Source organism: Triticum aestivum, chromosome 7A (assembly GCF_018294505.1).
Source record: "Triticum aestivum cultivar Chinese Spring chromosome 7A, IWGSC CS RefSeq v2.1, whole genome shotgun sequence".
NCBI classification, from domain to species: domain Eukaryota; kingdom Viridiplantae; phylum Streptophyta; class Magnoliopsida; order Poales; family Poaceae; genus Triticum; species Triticum aestivum.
In genome coordinates, this window is record NC_057812.1 from 58,358,327 (window position 1) to 58,373,726 (window position 15,400).

Sequence of the window (15,400 nt, forward strand, 5' to 3'; positions counted from 1 at the left end):
GGGCGTGCATATATATGCATTTGCATGCACAGGCCAAGCGCTGCTGAGCTGCCGCCGATCGATGGCGCGTTGGAACGAGCCAGACAAATTCACACGGCGGCAATCTACACGGCGGCCTTCGTTCTCTCCGTCCAAACAACGGACATATGTGGCGACATCAACCCTTTGTAAAATCGCAATAATATAGTAGAAACACACATATATGTACATGCATGCCGTCACGACGCGCACTCATGTGCGTCCGACCACACTGGATCTACCGCGCTTTTAAGATTGGCAGAGTCATCACACGTTCGTGCCTCGCTATCAACAGAAACGTCACCTCCGTTGTAAGAATATATGAGTTGTCAAATATGCGGTTTGATCCCTTGTTGGGACAGACAGCCAGCCATCCCACTAGACACCAAACCGATGATTGGTTCTTGTGATTCAATCCTCTTCACGGCATAAAACAAAAGCAAAGAATGGTCACCATATCCCGAACGATTTCATTGTAATTTAGCCGTCTGAAATAAGGGCACACGTTGAGCCTCTCAGAGGATGAGCACTTATGTTTTTTTGTGTGCTCTTGGAAGTTTTTCTTTTCTAGCTTAATTTGGAGTTGTTATCTGACGCAGTGGGCTAGCGGTGTACAAGGCCTCAGATGACACTTTAAAAGGTTCTATTAAAGAACTGTGAAAACTTTGATACAACATAAATCTGTAATAGTGTTATAGAAATCCAGGTAATTTTTTTGAAATATTACTTGATTTTTTTTTGACAAATTCGTTCTCAGTAGTGATGAATGGCCAAATCCAAGGCCCAACTTCCATTAGATTATATTCAATGTCGAAGTTGTCTATTTTCTTCTCGATGTGTGTTGTGGGCTTGGATTTGAAATGCTATGATATGTTAGATGTAAGTTGTGTCCTTGTCCTAGTTTGTTTTCCAAAAAGAATATTCTTCAAAGCTGTCAATCCTGCCGGTTGCAACTTCTTCACTTTGGAGCAAGCCATAGGAGATGCTACCCAAACCCTCTAAAAAGAGCACATTCACATCTTAGCATCTCACCTATCTATTTCAGATCTCATCCAATGGTCTCAAGCCGAGCCTCAACAACTTTGTAGGAAACATCCTTAAGAATTCCAAAAATAAGTGCAGGTCCAGGAGATCCAACAATCATCTATGGACTGCAGATCTGACAGCCCGGATGCTCATTCCTATGCCCTTCCAATTCCCGCCCAGCTCATCCGAATTTCAAAATTTCAAAACCAAGTTGCAGGTGTAACTAAAGGGCGTGTCATGTGTCCATTCCCACCTACAAATGCACTCTCCACATGAAATTCAAACTTCTAAACTACTTGTTGCAGATAGTTCTACATGGAGCCCGCCTACGTTTACAACACCGAATCCCTTAGGCCGTATTTCCCGCATGTCCAAATTAAATTGAGTTGAGCCACACCGCACGCCTGATAACCAGCACAAACCCATCCCTGCCTCGTCAGACAAACCCAGACAGATTTAAACTAGGCTTATGTACGCAGGGGGCGGACCTAAAAACTTTTTTGAGTGTGGGGGCGAAATACTTGAGTGGGGGGGCATATTTTGGCACATTTTGTATCAATTTAGAGAGTTTTAGTATGTATTTTAAAAATACAACCAAATCCTACAGGATTTTCAAACCTTGGAGTGGGGGCCATGGCCCCCCACTCACATCAACGTGGGTTCATCCCTTTATGTACGTACCAATTCACAATGCCACAGGAAATGCATAAACCTCACACTGCTTAAATAGTTCTGAACAATACCAAGGACAGGTCTACGCAGCGGCCGGCTGCTCCCTGGCTGTTCGGAGCGGCCGGCCCAAAAAGAAAAAATTTAGTCCTCTAATCTAATTTGGTCCCCTAATTAATTATCTTATATAGCAAAACTTCATTCCATATTAGAAAAAGAATCACGTAAACAGGAAAAAGGAAAGTGAATTATAAAACCATCCATGTGAGCGCATTAATTCAAATTTTTAAATTTATGAAAAGCCAAAACTTTTAAACCGCGCATCGGAATTAAGATCCGTTTTCACTGTTGGAACTCTCGCGGCGTGCTCTTCAAAGCTAGATCCAACATGAGTATGTTTCGATGAAATATTTTGTGTGCAATTTTGACCCTGTTTTGTGCAACTGATTAGCCATTGATGTGCAACTACCTGAGAGGGATGTGCAACTTTTCTCGTACACCGTACATGTGCAGTTTTCCTCTATGATACCTCCACCCCCAAACTGCCTGCTTCTAGTGAGATGTGCAACTTCATTTGTTGCCTTGGCCATACAGTTTTCACTAGTGGCACCACCCAACTACTCTCTAACAGTGAAATATGCAATTTCGTCTGCTGCCCTGGCCAACTGCATGCCTGGTAGTTGCCGCGCGTGTGCACTCCCCACAACCGCGTTTGAGTGTTTTCACTGTTTGCTGCATCAGCCAACTATCTACCAGTAGATATGCAACTTAGGATATTGCCACGGCCAACTGTCTAACAGTGATGTGCAACTTTTTCTTGTATCCCATGAATGTGTAGTTTTCCTGCTAGCACCTAGGCCAAACCACCCCTGCTAGTGAGATGTACAACTTTAGTGTCCTGTCTATATGCAACTTTTCACTATCCTCATGAATGTGAGTATTTAACCAAAAACTACCACATTTGCCGGAAACGTGACCAAAAACTACCACTCTACGTTTTTGTGCGAAAAACTACCAAATTTTTCCTAAACCGTGGCAAAAAACTACCAACTCACGAAAACGCTCGCTTCGCCCGCGCTAACCCCGTTTCTGACCGGTTGGGCCCGCGAACAGTTGCCACGCGGGCTAACGGGCGGCCGGCGCGCGTTGACGGCCGTTAACGGCGCGTCCGCTGTCGGAACGGCGGCTGTTGGTCGGCCAATGGGTCAAGATCTGATCCTCTCCCCTCTCGTTGCACTCTCTCCGTCCTCTCCCTCTCTCTGAACTAGGTGGCGGCGGTGGCGATGACGATAGCGGCGGCGGTTCTGGAGGGGGGCGTCGGCGATATGGGTGGTGGCGGCGGCGGCGACGACGCTAGCGGCGGTGGCACAAGTTTGGACGTTGCGGGCTCAGTCGACAATTGGTTGGAGAGCACCAGCTTCTTGACGCAGGCCGGCTCGCAGCAGCAGGAGGCACAGCTCGCCCAGTCATCGCCAATGGGTTGCAGGTATGGAAGTATCATTTGCTAGGTTAGCTGCTTCAATCTGTCAATTTGGTTAGCTGCTCATGAATTGGTTAGCTGCTTCAATCTGGAAAATTAGTAAGATGTGTTTGTTAGAGATTGTTGTGTAGTAAACTGTATTGCACTTGTAGCTCTGTCATTTTTAATTCAATTCATGAGCACCTATTTCTGCAGTTTTGCTGACAAGAAGTGGGAGATATGGTTTCATTTAGAAGGAAGAAACCCTGTGAAAGGGGGTATATATGAGTCAGATATATCTTTTGTTACTCTACAATCACTCATTGCTAGTGAAGGGTTTGGGCAGAGTGATTACATGTACTATGTGAAGGAGGAGGAAATTGGATCTGAAAGAGTAAAGTATTTAGGTAATGAAGCTAGTGTTCATGAAATGTTGGAGTTTTTTAATCATGTTAATGTTGTGAACATAAAGGTTGTGAGAGATGTTGAACCTGGAATAAGCACACATGCTATTCAGAATTACATGAACACTCAAGAGAGTTGCTGTGTGCAAAAGGTTGTGGAGCAATCTGAGCTTCAGAATGAGATAGATGATAGAAAGGCTCAGCTTGAGAGGAGCAGGATTCAAAGAGAGGCAGATTTGAACCACTTTGAAGGAGACACTGAAGTGTCTGAATTTTATTCTGATGATTCAGTTCATTCAGATGGGAGTGTTGAAGCTGTTCAACAAATGGAAATAGAGTGTGCCTCTCAAGAGGAAACATCATTGCAAAGTACTGCTATTGTGAAACATGTGAAGAACCCTGGGCCAACTAGCAGATGTCACAATGAGGTAGAGAAAAAATGTTTTGAAGTTTGGTTTCCTGAAGCAGATGAGTTTTGTTTTGCTGGTGATGCTGGCATAAGTGATGAGGAAGAAGAAGATGAAGTTGAACTACCATACATCATGAAGAAGCCAAAGACAAAGAGTAGTAAGAAAAAGATGAAGGAAAGGGTATATTTTGACCCTTCAATTCCCAATTCACATTTACTCTTGTGCAAGAGCTTGTGTTTTGATTCTGTTTACCAGTTCAGAGAAGCATTAAGAGATTTTCATATAAGGACTTTGAGGTCTTCTCACTACCACAGGAACACTCCAACAAGATTATTGTTTGGTGTTCATAGAGAGAGCATGGATGTGAATTTTACATGTGTGCCTCCAGGATAGCTCATGAAAGAACATTTTGCATTAAGAAGTGTAACATGGAGCACACTTGTCCAGCATCAGCAAAGAACACAAAGGTTACTACTAAGTGGCTTTCCAAAGCAGTTGAGCCTTCTCTTAGAGCAGATCCTAGAGCACCTGTGGATTCACTAATTAAAAACAGCAAAGTCAAGTTTTCAGTTGATGTATCAAAGAGTGTGGCCTATAGGGCAAGGAGGAAGGCTATTAAGGTTGTACAAGTGACAAGAAGGAGCAGTACTATAGACTGAGGGACTACCTACAAGCAGTTCTTGACACAAACCCTGGTAGCAGGTGTGTAGTTACAACATTTGAGGACCCAGAAAACCCTGCCCCAACTCCTAGATTTAAGTACATGTTCTACTACTTGCATGCATCAAAGCAAGGATTTCTTAATGGTTGCAGGCCCTTTATAGGTAAATATATAACTGCATTTTGTTCAAAATATCTTGTTGTAATTTTTTGGTAGCTAATTTAGGTATGGATGCAGGGCTTGGTGGTTGCTTCATCAAGCTAACCACTGGACAGCAAATTCTTGCAGCCACAGGAAGAGATGGCAACAATAACATCTACCCCATAGCCTTTGGTGTGGTTGATAAGGAAGATTCAGAAAGTTGGACATGGTTCTTAACCCAGCTAAGATGTTGCATTGGAAGTGGAAGCAAATTTGGAACCTACACCACTATTTCTGACAGGCAAAAGGTATGCAACCTATCTTAGCCAGTAGTTCAAATAAATATAGTTATTACTGGCTTTATTTGTTTTTGTTCATGACCATGGTTATTAATTTACAATCAGGGTCTTCTTAAGGCTATAAATGAGGTGTTCACTGATTCCCCTCAGAGATACTGCCTCAGGCACATCTATGCAATTTTCAGTCAGCTGGTTTCAGAGGAGCAGAACTAAAAAAGCTAGTAGATAAGGCTAGCTACTCATTCACCAAACATGGCCATGAATTAGCAATGGCAGAGCTTAAAGCAGAGTGTGAGGATGCCTGGAAGTGGCTTACAAAAATTCCAAAGGAGACTTGGTGCAGGTCTTCAATGGATTATAATTGCAAAACTGATCTTGTTGTGAACAACCTTAGTGAGGTTTTCAACAAAATGATCCTTGATGTTAGGGCCAAACCAATTAGAACTATGTTTGAAGGAATAAGGACTAAGCAGATGATCAAAAGGCAGAAGACCAGGGAAAAAACAGAGAACAGTAGGTGGATGATCACACCCAACTATTCAGAGAAACTAGAGGAGAATAAGAAGTATGCCAAATTTTGTGAGGCACATAAGGCTGGTCCTGACATTTGGCAAGTGTCTAGTAAGGAAAATCAGTACTGTGTCAACCTAGCTACTAACTCATGTGACTGCAGGAGGTGGGACATGACAGGTGTGACATGCAGTCATGCAATAGCAGCAATGAGCAAGATTCACATGCACCCAGAGGACTATGTACATGAATTTTTCAAAAAACCACTATATATTGAAGCATACAAAGACATAGTGTACCCTGTCCCTGGTCCTGGATTCTGGCCTGACACCCATACTCAGGATATTGAGCCACCAGTGTTCAAAGAAAAAGCAGGGAAGAAACAAACAGCTAGGAGAAAGGGCCAGTTTGAGGTGCCTGCACCAAAAGACACAAGCAGGATGGGAACAATTACATGCAATAATTGTGGTCTACAGGGCCATAGATTTACTTACTGTGGGAAAGCTCTAAACCCAAGTCTTCAGATGAGAAAGAACTTACACCAGGTCATTCAAAAATGTTGCATTCTTTGTTTACTTAATAGTTGTTTAATTATTTTAGGTCTGCTCTATGTACTAACTATCTTAATTCTGTCATGCAGGAGAATAGAGAAATTTTTAGGGGTTTCCTCTAGTGCTAGTCACCCACCTCCAGGACCACCACATCAACACCAAACTTCATAGATGCCAGCCTCATCTGCTCCACCTCCTAAAGCAGTGAGGAACAGAAAAACAGCAGCAGATAAGAGAGCTTCAGCATCAACTGTTTCTGCAGGAGCAGCCAGGTCTTCACCAGCACCTCCAACAGGATCAGCATCAACAAGAGCTCCAAGAGGATCAACATCAACAAGAACATTCAATGCACCAAGAGAATCCACTGCAGAATCAGGGATATTAGCAGGCAAGAGGAAGAGGAAACCCCCTAGCAAGTTTGCACTATATTTTAGTGCTAGTGGAAACCATTGAAACTCTGTTACTAAGTTTGTGTTCTGCTACTTAGTTTGATTGTATGGTACTAAGTTTGTGCTCTGCTACTAGACTGCTTAAATTCAGACATGTGAACTTGTGTGCAATGTTGAATGTATGGTTGCTACTTATTTGTGCCCAATACCAATGGGTTAAGTGCTAGTGTTTTGTTTTATTTGTTTTACTTTGCCATTTGTGCAGTTTAGGTGCATGTTTTAATTGTTTTAATTTGTTTTTTTGTTTTACTTTGCCGTTTCTACAGTTCAAAAAAAATATGCACAAAAAAATGTCTGGCCTGGGGCTCAAACCCAGGACCAGTTGGTTGTAACCATGCTTTCAATACCAATGGGTTAGTGCTAGTGATTTGTTTGACTAGCATCGGCCAAACTTATTATATGTTGCCCACCACGTCGTCTGTTCAGCGTGCGTTGCAGCCGCCATTGTGGTGAGCGTGCGTTGACTAAACCCAGCCGTTTCGGATTCTACGACTTTATTACGTGTCCACCCACCACGCTCTCTGCTCACTCGCCCACTCGCCACTCGCACCGCCCACTCCGCTTCCCCCTCTCTCCTGTCAAAATCGCCGCCGACAACCACCGCCACCGCCGTCGCCATGGACTGGCAGCTGGCCATCGAAGCTCTCGCCGGCAACAACCAGGAGATGCGTGCGCAGTACAGGGAGATCGCGCGCTGGTTCCCCAGTCTAGCGATGATGAGGAACCACGCCCGCGGCCTCATGAAGGTGATGACAGCTGCTGAAAAGCAGCGCGCCTTCCCTGCTGGCCGCACCATCCCGCCGCCGTCCCTTCTGCTGTGGGCGATGCGCGAGGTGCAGCGCTCCCCCGATCCCAGGCAACGCGCCCGATGGTGGATGTACCGCTCATCCACCACGCCGCCGGCCGCCGCGGGCCACGTCACCAACGTCCTCCTCGCGCTCCCAGCCCCAGTCAACAACGCCTACTGGGAGAGGCGCAATCCATGGGTCCTTGGGCCCTCTGACGACTCTGGCGGCGAGTCTTCAGACGACGAGTTCTTTGACGACGAGTCCAGTGAATATGATGAGGAGGAGTCATCTGACGAATCTGACGACGAGGTGGATGAGGTTGTCGTCCTCTCCGACGATGAGCCTGAAGTGCAGCTGCTGGCTCCCGTCCTTGACGCCGTGGAGGGGGACAGGAACCTCCCAATCCACGTGGATGCGCTGCCGGAGGTTGATCTCCCAGATGGCGTCGTGGTGAAGCAAGAACAAGATGGCGGCGAGGAAGATGTGGTGGAGCCGGCGCCGGGCAAGGAGAAGAGGGCGGCCGTGACTGCAGTGCGCCGCTCCTAGCGCCTGAAGATGCTGAAGAAGGAGGAGTGAAGTGCTGCCTTCAGTTACTTCAGTGCAAAAAAATTCAGTTTTGTCAGTCCTGAACTTTCGTAAGTTCAGTAAGTTCCTAGGTTCAGTTTCGTCAGGCAATATCTACTAATAGTTGCTTTCTATGTCAGACACTATCTACTACTAGTTGCTTTCTATGTCAGACTATGAATGGCAGTACTATCTATCTATGTCAGACTATCTATATATGTTACTTGCTACTTGCTACTTGCTACACATGTTAAGTTATTTGTCACACTATCTAAGCTACTTGCTATATATGATATATGCAGAGTAAAGCAACCTCATCATAGATAAAACATTCTTACTTACTTAACTTAGCATGAGTACTCACTTAGCATAGTAGGTCTTAACATAATAGTCATTACATCATAGATAAAACCAACTAGTTTTTAAACCATAACAGTACCTTCCTCCCTCATACCATTCTGAAAGCACATGAAACTTTCCCAAAATATACACCTAACATGCATGACATTCCAAGGCCAGCTATATATATAGGCCTACTAATTACTTAACCCACACACCAAGCACTTCACTCATTCATAATTGCCTTGATCCTCTCCAGCTTATCTTTGCTGGCATGCCCAACATTGACCAGATTAGCAATCAGATACTCCAGCTTCTTCTTCTCTTTCTTAAGTAGGTCCCTGTCCCCCTCCACTTCCTTCATGGCCTTCCTCATGTTCTGAATGATATCTGCTTGGCTTTGAAGAATGCACCTTTGCTCCTTGGCAAGCTTCATCTTTTCCATACTTATCTCAATCTTTGCTTGATCCTCAAGTTGTTTCTTCTTTGCATTTAGATCATTGATTGCCTGACTGGTATAGTCCATGTCATGAGACATCTTGCCATCTTGATAGTCAAAAATCTTGGATACATCTTCCACCAACTGGCTGTAGTTGTTTGACAGGAAATCAATTTCCTTCTGTACCTTGGCCACCTCTTTCTCATGGGCTTGTTTGTCCTTCACCCTCCCCAAGTTCTGCTCATGGTACATGTCCCAAATCCTTGTTAGGCACCTTTGTAGAATCTCTGGCCAAGGACCATACACCCACTCCACAACCCCACAGTTCACACCTACATCCTACAGAAGCAATTATTTATAATTAAGCACAAATCACTTAGTAACAAACTAAGTACAGATAACCAAAGTTCACACCTACATCAATATGCTATCTGAATTATGCAAACATAATTCTTTCATAGTAAGCACACAACACCTGACTTGGCATCAGAGATAAATCCCGTTAACAGCTATATTAAGCAGTAAATATAAATTCATTTAACTCTGTTCTTTTTCAGTTAACAGCTATATTCAGTAAACACCTAACTAATACATTCAATTCACAGTACACTAAAGATCTCTGCATGTAGGTGTTCTCAGGTTCAGTCATGTATTGAATTCAGTTAACTAAAGATCTACTTTCACATATAGCTTCCATATGTATGGCACTTTCAAGTTTCAGTTCTAAACTACAGCACACATCTCTGCACCACATGCTGCACCACACATCTCTAGCAGCAAAACACATCACACATCTCCACCAGCAAAACAAGTTAGCGTTCAAGATTTAATACCTGCTGCACAGGACAACCCAGGAATCGCCTCCCAGTCAAAGCACCTTCAAAAGCCACCATCTTCTTCGGCCTTTGATGATGCATCATGCACGTCGGCTCAGATTCAGTGTAAGAACCACAGAAAAATGGTTCTACCACAGTGTCAGGGGTTTCCTGCAAAAGAAACTTCGAATCAAACCAAAAGCAACTTGGAATATCCAACTTGGATGAACTAACCCTAACCCTAACTCTGTTCCACCATTATGCACTTACAAAGAGCTGAGGATCCATTGAAACCATGTTGATGTCCTCGTCCGAGCTCTCCTCGTCATTCCAGGATGGCATCCTCAACTTCTACCGGCAGCAATGGACGCGGCGGCGACAGCGATAGGCTAACCTAGCTCACAGCACTAGGGAGAGGGGAGAGGATGAGGATGAGTGAGAGCGAGCGAGGAGGAAGAGAATGAGCGAGTGGCTGAGCTCGCTCGCTCTCACTTATCAGCCGACCGACAGCCGCCGTTCCGACAGCGGACGCACCGTTAACGGCCGTCAACGCTAGCCGGCCGCCCGTTAGCCCGCGTGGCAACTGTTCGCGGGCCCAACCGGTCAGAAACGGGGTTAGCGCGGGCGAAGTGAGCGTTTTCGCGAGTTGGTAGTTTTTTGCCACGGTTTAGGAAAAATTTGGTAGTTTTTCGCACAAAAACGTAGAGTGGTAGTTTTTCGTCACGTTTTCGGCAAATGTGGTAGTTTTTGGTTAAATACTCCATGAATGTGGAGTTTTCACCATCAAACTATCCTGCTTGTGAGATGTGCAACTTCGTATGTTGGCCCGGCCAACTGCGTGGCGGACTTGTGCAACTCCGTATATTGCCTCCGCCAACTGAAACTACATATCCACAACAAGGTAGGGGAAAGAGTTGCACATTGACTAATAAGCTGTTGGCGTGAACAATAGACTAAGTTGCACATAGGACTGGTAGGGGGTGGGCAGGGTGTGTAAAGCATAAAAAACTACACATCCACGAGTAAGGATGAGGGTTGCACATCGAATACTAGGTTGTTGGTCGGGACGGTAGACTAGTTGCACATTACGTTCTCATGGTTAGGTTGCAAACCTCATAGGAAATTGGATCATGCAGCTACAAAAACTAAGTTTGTAAAAAAGTTGCACCATTCAGTACTAAAGTTGCATAATGCAGTACTAAAATTGCACTATATAGCATCAAAGTTGGCATCATTTTTTTTCGTCAAAACATACTCATGAGGGATTAGTTTCAAAGATCTCGCCGCGAGGAATCCAACGGTGAAAGACAGATCAGAATTTGGATGCACGGTTTGAAAGATATGACTTTTCAAAAAATTGAAAACCCAAAATAAGCGCACACGCACACCCATCAGACAAGAAATCTCTTGCTCACGTGAATATATCATTACTATCTATCACGTCATGCATAAAGACAAAAATTTAGACCACAACACTGCATGCATGTATGTGTGAGAGCCCGGCTGCTCAATTTCGCTAATTAGTGCGTATGCACTTTTTAGAATTCAGGCAATATCAATTGTTCAGTCACAACTTTGATGGGCTCGGGAGACGAATGGTGACTTCTCAGTGCGTTCTTCCTATGCGGCCAAGTTTATGGGCAGGGTTGCCAGCTCATTGACAGACTTCACATGGAGATCGAGGGCCCCACTCCGTTGCCGCTTCTTCATTTGGCTGGCTCTTATAAACAGGTGCTAGACATCGGACAGACCGGCAAGAAGGGGCCTACCGCACCAAGATTCTTGCCCCTTCTGCAACCAATGCGACGAGACCATCAGTCACATCCTGCTAGAGTGTGTGTTTGCGCAGTCTTTGGCATGAGGTTTGTACTGCGCTCGGCAGGCCGGACTGGGCACCAACCACCTCGGATGTGCTAAAGGGATGGTCCCAGAGTAGGATCTCAAGGGATGGCCCACTCAAGGACCTACGGACAATCTTGGCTTTGGTGCTTTGGGAGCTTTTGAAGCATATATAGGAACGGTATTGTGTTCGATGGGGACTCCCCTTCCCTCGACCATGTTGGGTGTAGGATCGTACACGAGGGACGTGCCTAGGCTAGGGCTAGTCTGCTCAAATGTGACTTGAGTAGCTTCTTTGGGCGGTTGTCGCGGTGGGTGTGTCGTGAGTAGTCGGCTTTGTAATATGATGGACTAGGGTTGTGTTGTAACACTCCCGTGCAATGGGGCTCTCCACCCCTTTTCTCTCTATCAATGTATGATACGCATGCTTGTACGTATTTGAGAAAAAAAGAAAACAAATCTCGGGAACAACCATCAACTACCAACTCATCATACCAGGAAATATGAAGGTCTGGCGTCCTCATATCTAGGGGCTTTGTGCAGTTGTTCCTGCAATGACCTACGACGCCACAATTTTTGCACTTTTCGGACCTTCTAGGTTGCTTTGGAGTGTCGCTCCTATCAGGGCACGTCGTTCGCTTATGACCTTGCTTCCCGCAGATAGTGCATAATCTTGGCTTCTTGCTCAGACCATCATATGGTGCTTTCTCCCTACCGGTCGTTAGACAACCAACTTTGTTTCTTTTAGCCGGATCAGACACCTTCGCTAGTCGATTAATCAATCCTGAAGCAGAGATATTGTCACAATCCCCAAATTCTGCCTGCTGTGCCTCTATTAAACCTTGCTCGGCGTCCTCGCTGATTTCCAGCTGATCTACGACAATTCTGTTAACTGGTACTCGATTTTTCAAACCTAGCCCATCGTGAACTTCGGCGAATGGCTTCATCTCCTGCATATTCGCCTTGAACAGAGACATGAGTTTGTTGAACGCATCCACACTCGCGTCTCCTAGGCACACTAGCTCCATTGCATTCATATACATGTTGGAATGCCTGTATGAAAATGGCCGTTTGTACATCTGGTCCTTCTGGTATTGGGCCAAGTGAGACGGCAGCACGTCACGGGCATCCATCGTCCATCTCTTCATAATGTGCTTAGGCGGTATTTGCTTCACACGTGTAAAATCAAGAACCTGCGGCACAAGCATTAGAACCAGTCATGCATTCAACGACACAGCACAAAGAGATGACAAACAATCCACCGGCTGTTTCCTAACCTTGTGGACATGACTGCACAGCAGACCCATGTGAGAGAACTGGCCACATTCACAAACAAATTCTTCTCCTTGTCCGATCACCGAGACATTGTATGACACCTTGCGCCATTTCTTCCTGCGTTCCGGCTCGGTGTGTATCGCAACATACAATTTGTTCTTCTCCACTTCTTCAACTTGGTATGCGTCGGACTCGTACAATATGTGTCCAAATTGCTCGAACACAATTTGTGTGTAGATTTCTGCAGCATGACGCTCGATAGCCAAGTTGGCTCTCATCAGCGGCCTCCCCTGCATGACAAAATTGTGTATGATTGCCAGGACACCTGAAGAAATTCTGGGATGGAACAAAACAATTATTTTAAGTCAAGGACCTTATAGTCATGGTTCTCTTCTCCTCGTAATTCTCTTCTAACTCATGGTCGAATTGAAGTCTCATGTATTTCTTCACGAATAAATGCATTGGGCACCCGGATGGTACATAGTTCTTCAGCATGTGGTTCGCGCTCTCACCTCTCTGCGTGCTCGTCATCTTTGCACAGAATGGTTTCGCCCACTCGTGCCTTATCTCGTATATCCGGGTCATGTATGGATGTGTCCTAAGGTTGTACTTCTCAATGAGAAAGCGACACGCCTCCTCAAACTCTTCAGTTGTTATCATATCATTGACCACTTTGTGGAACTCTGCTCGGAACATATTCTTTTCCGTGTATAGCGCTCCGAGCGACTCTTTAGCCTTCTTTAGAACATGCCACTTGCACCACCGGTGCGCAGTGTCCGGTATGATATTCTTGTTGGAATTTTGCTAGTAGGCCTTTGGCCCAAAGCCCAACTAAAATTCTGAAATTCTCTTGGCCCATTCATGCACACATGTGAGTGGAGTGAGTGAGGCTAAAGTTTAGTCCCACCCCGGAAGTTGAGAGAGAGTTGTACCTCTTTATAAGGTGAGCTCTACCACTTGTATGAGCATGAGAAGAGGAGACCTACACGCGCGTTCCTCCTCCTCGCTCGCCTCGCCTCGCCACGCCGCGCCGCGCCGCGCCGCGCCTTGCGGGATTGAGCCGAGCCGAGGACAGAGCTATGCACGTTGTCTATATTTTTGCTGCATGGGAAAATTAATGAGTCATTAATTAATAATTAACGGATGCGTTAATTACTGAACCATTTCCGATTCTTTTGGATCGTGATGACTCGGACGTGGGGTTTACTCCCACGACCTACCCGGCCCGCACTATATAGTCAGGCAGACGTCTACCCTAGCCGCAGCCGCTTCGTATGGTTTCTCACCACCGTTCCAGATCATTGCGCCGCCAAGCAAGTCTTCTCCATCCCTCCTTCCGGCGTGCACCGCGAGAAGGGACAGCAGGCCTCCGGAACCTCGCCTCTCGTGATCCTGTACAGGAGAGGGGCGATCAGGTTTTTGGAGAGCGCACTCGCGCGACTGCTGGCAGCGACGACTTCGCGAACGACGACTTCTTCCCCGACCTCGGCAACCTTGTCCTCGACGACATGGGCGACAACGTCAACGCCGGCGGTGCTGCACCCGCTGCACCGTATGTGATTCTATCCTTCCTGTTCGAGATCGTGGTAGAATTCATGCTTCTAGTATGTGCCCTAGATGTGATATGTTCATCTGCTATGCTAGTTCGCATGATTAGTTTAATCTCTGCTGCTGTGGTCATGATTTATCTTCTGTTTATTCGGATTAAATCTCGTAGTAATTTGCTCATATTTCCAACAATCCAAAAACCTGATTATAGGCAATTTACTCCGAGTGGTTTTGCTGCGCATCTGAAGCCGCCTGCCTTTAAGGGGGCGCAATATAAGAGGTGGCGCACGAGAGCACTTTACTGGTTTCAGACCATGGGCTGCTATGATGCCACCAAGGGCAAGCCTGAGGGCGATCTTAATCCAGCACAACTGGAAGCTTTTGAGAAGATCGATACCCTCTTTAAAGGCGCTCTTCTGAGTGTTCTTGATGACTCCATTGTGGATTCGTATATGTCGTTTGACAACGGCAAGGACATGTGGGCTGCGCTCGAGGCCAAGTTTGGTGCCTCGGACGCCGGCAGCGAGTTGTACGTCATGGAGCAATTCTATGACTACAAGATGACTGATGAGCGCCCTGTTGTACAGCAGGCTCATGAGATACAGTCGCTCGCAAAAGAATTTGAGTACTTCAAGTGTGTGTTTCCGGACAAATTTGTTGTCAGAGGCATCATTGCCAAGCTTCCACCTTCGTGGAACAATTTTGCTACTTCCCTGAAACACAAGAGACAGGAGTTTTCCGTTGCGGATCTCATTGGTACTCTTGATGTTGAAGAGAAGGCGAGAGCAAAGGACACACGTGCTCGAGTTGCTGAGGGAGGTTCTAGTGCCCACATGGTATAGAAGAAGAACTCCCAGCCCAACAAGTTCAAAAACAATAAGAACAAAACTCAGGGCAAAGGCAAGTTTGATACAAAGAACAAGCCATCACATTCTACCAACTTCAAGAAGAATTCTCATAAGAAGGGGAAGGGACTTTGCCATGTCTGCGGTGATCCTAATCACTGGGCTCCGAAGTGTCCTAACCGCTTTGAGTAGCGCGAACATGAGAAGAGCGGCAAGTCCGCTAATGTTGTCATCGGTGATACTGATATGAAGGAATCAGGGTACGGTATTTTTCCTACCATCCTGTCAGTATTTCAATTCTCTGATTGGTTAATTGACACCGGTGCCAATGTACATGTTTGTGCTGACGCC